This window comes from Leucoraja erinacea, chromosome 23 (genome assembly GCF_028641065.1).
Source record: "Leucoraja erinacea ecotype New England chromosome 23, Leri_hhj_1, whole genome shotgun sequence".
Taxonomy (NCBI): Eukaryota; Metazoa; Chordata; class Chondrichthyes; order Rajiformes; family Rajidae; genus Leucoraja; species Leucoraja erinaceus.
The window spans coordinates 23760156-23766910 of record NC_073399.1 but is presented as its reverse complement, the minus strand read 5'-3'; positions in this window follow the sequence as shown (position 1 = coordinate 23766910).

The window sequence follows — 6755 nt, the reverse complement described above, 5'->3', positions numbered from 1 at the left end:
ATTATCTGACATGAGTAAAGCCAGACGGAGTAGCTACTTGAGACAGAAAATACTGTGCACTTTGCAACCCATGTTCTTTGATAAGCAGAAGGCATAAGCACACTTATTTCACCAGACAAATCAATGCTCAGGTGTTACTTTGAATCGAACGCAATCCACTCTGAACTGAAGTGCCATGTACATCATTCGTGACATTTTATCACCATGCATAAATTATTTTTTTGCATATATTTGGAGAGGAAATGCTGCAGCCTGCACATAACCGAGCGTTTGTTCATGCAAGAAGAGGTGCTTAATTGTCTCTCAAGAAACAAACACAGACTCAGCAATTTAAATTTTGATGCAAGATGGTTTGAAAATCTGTTTCATAAATTGATTTTATTTTTTTGAGAGTTCAATTTCTTGCTTGCCAAGCTACTGGGCACTTTGAAGAATTAGGAGGAGCCACTCTTCAGAGAAGTGGGTATTGGATATTGATAACTGCACCATTCCAGAATTTTTCTGCTAATATTTCATGCGGATGATGAGCTATGGCTGTGTGTGGTGAAATCCCAGGTGCAATGGTTTCTGCTGCCTCAGCCTGATGGTCAGCATCCCAACAACATTGCACCACTCATGTTGGAGTGAGTTTTTGAAAATCCTGCGGCGTTATTGAATCACACTGTTCTGAAATTGGGCATAGAGGCTTAGACCTTCAACCTGCCATGTTTTACTTGACCTAGTGTCAATGCTAAGGCCATCTTTGCTGCCCATTCCTAAATGCTCTTGACAAGGTGGTGATAAGCAGTTCCCTTGAATTACAGTAGTCCTTCTGGTGAAGGTGCTGTTGAATGGGAAGTTCCAGGATTTAGATGCGGTAGCGATGAAGGAAAGATGATACATTTCCTGTACAGGATCCATGTGTTATCATGGGGAACCTGCAGTCGGTGGTGCATCCATCCACCTGCTGCCCTTGCTGTTCTAGGTTTCTGCAAAGTGGGTGTTTCTGTAGTGGCTCAACAAGGGCTAAAGCATTCAGTTATGGTGTCATAGATTCATAGAAAGATACTGCACAGAAACAGGCCCTTTGGCTCGCCAAATTCAATCATCAATCACCCATTTAATCTGAACCAGCGCTAATTCCAATTTTAATTCTCCCCACATTCCCAACAATGCTTTCCAGATTCCACCACTCACTTGGGAAGTTTACAGCAGCTGATTAATTCATCAATGTGCACATTTGAGGATGTGGGAATAAATGGAAAACCTAGTGGAAACCCATGCAATCAAAGAGAGAACGATGGGACTCCACATAGCACCCAACGTCAGTTGAAAAATTGAAACCAGACCACCTTGGATGTAGTAAATCTGCTTACTGTCTACTTGATCTTGGAAAGTTTCCGGAAAGCGTTGAGCATTGCTGTCCAAATTAGCAGAACTGTCCCACAGATTAGTCGAACACCTGGATATTGTAGTTTTCACAGAATCATACCTTGGTAAATCACACCAGGCTCCTCCACCACAGATCAAGCAGAGGCAACAGCAGAGGTGAAAGGAGTAGCCCATGGATTCCTCAACATTGTCTCCAGACCCCTTAAATGATCATAATGATCATAGCATCAAATCAAGCAGGGCCAGGAAGCCTCCCCCTGGTTTTCTGCCTGCGCCCTCCCTGAGCTCAGTGCCCCCCCCCCCCCCCTCCCCCCCCCCCCCCCCCCCCCCCCCCCCCCCCCCCCCCCCCTCCATGTTGAACAAAAGTGAAAATAGCACTGTACGTAGCAAGGGTACAGAATGTACTCTGGATGGGAACTTCAAGGTTCTTCACCAGAAGTGGCTTAGCACACCCCCACTGACTGAACTGGCTAAGTCGTGAAGGACACAGCAGCCATTCTAGGTGCTTGGCAGGTGGGCTCAAGCCAACATGAGGTATTAACTTCTCAAATTCACCATCATCAATCTACCTGTGTCTGATGCATCTGTCCGTAGCACTGGTAGAAATTGCAACCAGTTGGAGACAAAGTTCCACAGAAGGTTATGGAGGCCAAGTCAACGGATATTTTTAAGGCAGCGATAGACAGATTCTTGATTCGTAAGGGTGTCAGGGGTTATGGGGAGAATGCAGGAGAATGGGGTTCGGAGGGAGAGATAGATCAGCCATGATTGTATGGCGGAGTTAACTGGATGGGTGAATGGCCTAATTCTGATCCTATCACTTATGAACTTCCAACCACGCTAATCAAGCTTGCAACAATACCTATGTAAGGGACCTCCATCAACCACAGCCATCTTCCTTTGTGTAATGTTTGATCCAACCACAGTGTTTTCCTATTGATAACCATTGACATAAATGGATGAGTGCAGAGGAGAGATAACAAACACACACTGCTGGGACTGAGTGGTACAGGGCATAGCAGCTGTGGGATACTTGAAATAAATGAGAATACTGGAAATACCCGGCAGATCAGTTAGTGTAGATGGAGAAAGTAAAAATAAATCATAGTTTCGGGTGGCAAAATGTCAAGTTCTGATACTAACAGGAGAGGCTGGTTATCCAAAATGATTGAATTCAACATTGACTCCTGAAGGCTGTACAGACAATTGATGAGAAGGATGGAACAGAGATGGGACGAGCTATTAGAAGCTCGGGAGAAACCTTGCTAACTGAACATAGGTTTTCTGCCAAGTAATCACCCCATCTGCTTTGGTTTCTCCAATGCAGAAGGGACAGCATCGTGAGCACAGAATGCAATCAGCTAAATATGAAGATTTGCAAGTGCATTGTTCGTCAGGGATTTACTTTTTGGGTCCCTTGATGGTGTGAAAGGAAGAGGTCAAAGGGCAGGAGCTACTTCTGCAGTTGTTTGCATAAAAGCAAAACAATTCAGATGTTAGAAATCAGAGATGAAAACAGGTGCTGCTGCAGATGCTCAACATTAAGGCAATGTGCTATTTCAGGATGCTTGTATGCTGAGATGAAAGTCAGCAGCATATCCTGATTGAAAAGATTGCATTTAATTGAAGTATGATTGAATCAACGTCAAGTAAGTGCAGTTGGTCCTTCACTGAGTAGCTTTGCAATCTAAAATGAAAGACGGGAAGACAATTTGTGATGATAGGAACTTGCAGGCTATGAAGATGTGGACATCAGTTTGCTTAGAAATAATATCAAATGCAGTATACTGACAAACAAATAAACAAGGCATACTGCTCATAAAGTTTGAGAGCATTAGCTGTTTATCTTGCATTAAAAATATGGAAGCTGTAGCAGGAGAGATATGGAACTGCAGATGCTGGTTTACAAAAAAAGACAATGTGCTGGTGTTACACCTGCGATTGCTGGGGAAAGTGAATGAACTTGGAGGAATGAGTGAACAAAAGGCTTGTGGAGGGAGTGGTCTCTGCGAAAGGCTGAAGGGGGTGGGGGTGGGAAGATGTGACCGGTGGTGGAATCACATTGAAAGTGGCGGAAATGTTGGAGAATGATGTGTTGGACACAGAAGCTGTTGGGGTGAAAGGTGAGGACCAGGGGAACTCTATCCTTGTTCTGTCTAGGCAGAGGCAGAGCAAGAACCGAGCTCGGGAAGGTGGAAACACCGGTGAAGGATCCATCTATAACAGCAGGGAAGAAGCAACGTTTACAAAAGAAAGAGGACAGCTTGGATGTCCCACCCAAGTGGCACCAGCTTCTCGTTCTCACCCAACAAACAACTAACAGTAGCCTGTTCCCTTTATCATCGTTAATCTTTTGCATATCTTTTATTCATTGTTCTGTATCTCTCTACATCATCAGCTATATCTCTCGTTTCCCTTTCCTGTGACTTTCAGTCTGAAGAAAGGACTCAACCACTAAACGTCACGCATTCCTTCTCCCCAGAGATGCTGCATAATGCTGCTAAGTTACTCCAGCTTTTTGTGTCTCACAGCTTGGATGTTCTAAAATGGAAAGCTTCATCTTGAGAGCAGATGCAGTGGAAACAGAGAAATTCAGGGTAGAGGATGGCATCTTTGTATGAGGCAAAGTGGGAGGAGGTGTAGTCCCAGTGGCAAGAATGTGATCACTCAGAGATATCCTCCTCCCACATATCTTCGCCAGTTAATCCTTGCAATAGGATTCCCAGAAATATTTCCTTCTTTCATAGTTATTCTCCAGTTTAGAAGGCTGCCTTTGAATACGTTTGAGCTATTCTGAATGTAGTTAAGTCTAAGCTAAGTCTGGGAGGGGTGTGATCATGTGGGCAGTCCCATCTTAAGTAGCTTCAGTTTTATATCTGTGTAACGTGAAGAGTCCTCACTCTAATTTGTCAAATTCCATGCTGGGGCAAAGTGCTCATTTTTGACACACATCAGAACTGTTGCCAAAATCTGGGCCAATCAACCAATGACCAGGTAATTTGATTGTTCAGAAATGTGAAAGGAAATAACCCACTCATCTCATCTTCCAAAGTTTTCATTTCATCACTTCATCTCAGAGATGACTCCTCTGACACTGCAGCCCTCCCACAGAAGAAACTGGATGAGCTGGCACTGTTTTTCCCAGATTGACGGAGGCTGAGGTGTAACCATATATAACCATATAACAATTACAGCACGGAAACAGGCCATCTCGACCCTTCTAGTCCGTGCCGAACACATATTCTCCCCTAGTCCCATATACCTGCACTCAGACCATAACCTTCCATTCCCTTCCCGTCCATATAACTATCCAATTTATTTTTAAATGATAAAAACGAACCTGCCTCCACCACCTTCACTGGAAGCTCATTCCACACAGCCACCACTCTCTGAGTAAAGAAGTACCCCCTCATGTTACCCCTAAACTTCAGTCCCTTAATTCTCAAGTCATGTCCCCTTGTTTGAATCTTCCCTACTCTTAGTGGGAAAAGCTTTTCCACGTCAACTCTGTCTATCCCTCTCATCATTTTAAAAACCTCTATCAAGTCCCCCCTTAACCTTCTGCGCTCCAAAGAATAAAGCCCTAACTTATAACCATATAACCATATAACAATTACAGCACGGAAACAGGCCATCTCGACCCTTCTAGTCCGTGCCGAACACATAATCTCCCCTAGTCCCATATACCTGCGCTCAGACCATAACCCTCCATTCCCTTCCCATCCATATAACTATCCAATTCATTTTTAAATGATAAAAACGAACCTGCCTCCACCACCTTCACTGGAAGCTCATTCCACACAGCTACCACTCTCTGAGTAAATAAGTTTCCCCTCATGTTACCCCTAAACTTCAGTCCCTTAATTCTCAAGTCATGTCCCCTTGTTTGAATCTTCCCTACTCTCAGTGGGAAAAGCTTTTCCACGTCAACTCTGTCTATCCCTCTCATCATTTTAAAAACCTCTATCAAGTCCCCCCTTAACCTTCTGCGCTCCAAAGAATAAAGCCCTAACTTGTTCAACCTTTCTCTGTAACTTAGTTGCTGAAACCCAGGCAACATTCTAGTAAATCTCCTCTGTACTCTCTCTATTTTGTTGACATCCTTCCTATAATTAGGTGACCAAAATTGTACACCATACTCCAGAATTGGCCTCACCAATGCCTTGTACAATTTTAACATTACATCCCAACTTCTATACTCAATGCTCTGATTTATAAAGGCCAGCACACCAAAAGCTTTCTTTACCACCCTATCTACATGAGATTCCACTTTCAGGGAACTGTGCACAGTTATTCCCAGATCCCTCTGTTCGCCTACATTCTTCAATTCCCTACCATTTACCATGTACGTCCTATTTTGATTTGTCCTGCCAAGATGTAGCACCTCACACTTATCAGCATTAAACTCCATCTGCCATCTTTCAGCCCACTCTTCCAAGTGGCATAAATCTCTCTGTAGACTTTGAAACTCTACTTCATTACCCACAACCCCACCTATCTTAGTATCATCTGCATACTTACTAATCCAATTTACCACACCATCATCCAGATCATTGATGTACATGACGAACAACAGTGGACCCAACACAGATCCCTGTGGCACCCCACTCGTCACTGGCCTCCAACCTGACAAACAACCATCCACCATTACTCTCTGGCATCTCCCATTCAGCCACTGTTGAATACATCTTGCTACTCCACCATTAATACCCAACCATTGAACCTTCTTAACCAACCTTCCATGAGGAACCTTGTCAAAGGCCTTACTGAAGTCCATATACACAACATCCACTGCTTTACCTTCATCAATTTCCTGAGTAACATCTTCAAAAAATTCAAGAAGATTAGTCAAACATGACCTTCCAGGCACAAATCCATGTTGACTGTTCCTAATCAGACCCTGTTTATCCAGATGCTTATATATATTATCTCTAAGTATTCTTTCCATTAATTTGCCCACCACTGACGTCAAACTAACAGGTCTATAATTGCTAGGTTTACTCTTAGACCCTTTTTAAACAATGGAACAACATGCGCAGTACGCCAATCCCCCGGCACTATTCCCGTTACTTTTTTAAAAAAAATTAAAATTTTATTTTTATTAGTAGTACAGTAAATCACATTTTGAGCTTTAAAAAAGATAGAAATAAAAGAAGTAAGGAAAGTAAGCAAAGTAAGCAAGAATCGTGAAGGTGCAGGAAAGTGTTGGGAGAAGAGAACCCCTTAGGGAAGGAATTAGATAAGGAAGCAAAGAAAAGAAATAAGACCCTAGAAAGAAAAGAAAAAAAAGAAGAAAGGAAAATCAATCGCTCTATTGTAACACAAAACTCCGCAAAAAAGGATATACCAACCGTGTTTTTATTAAAAATTTATTTTATACCCCC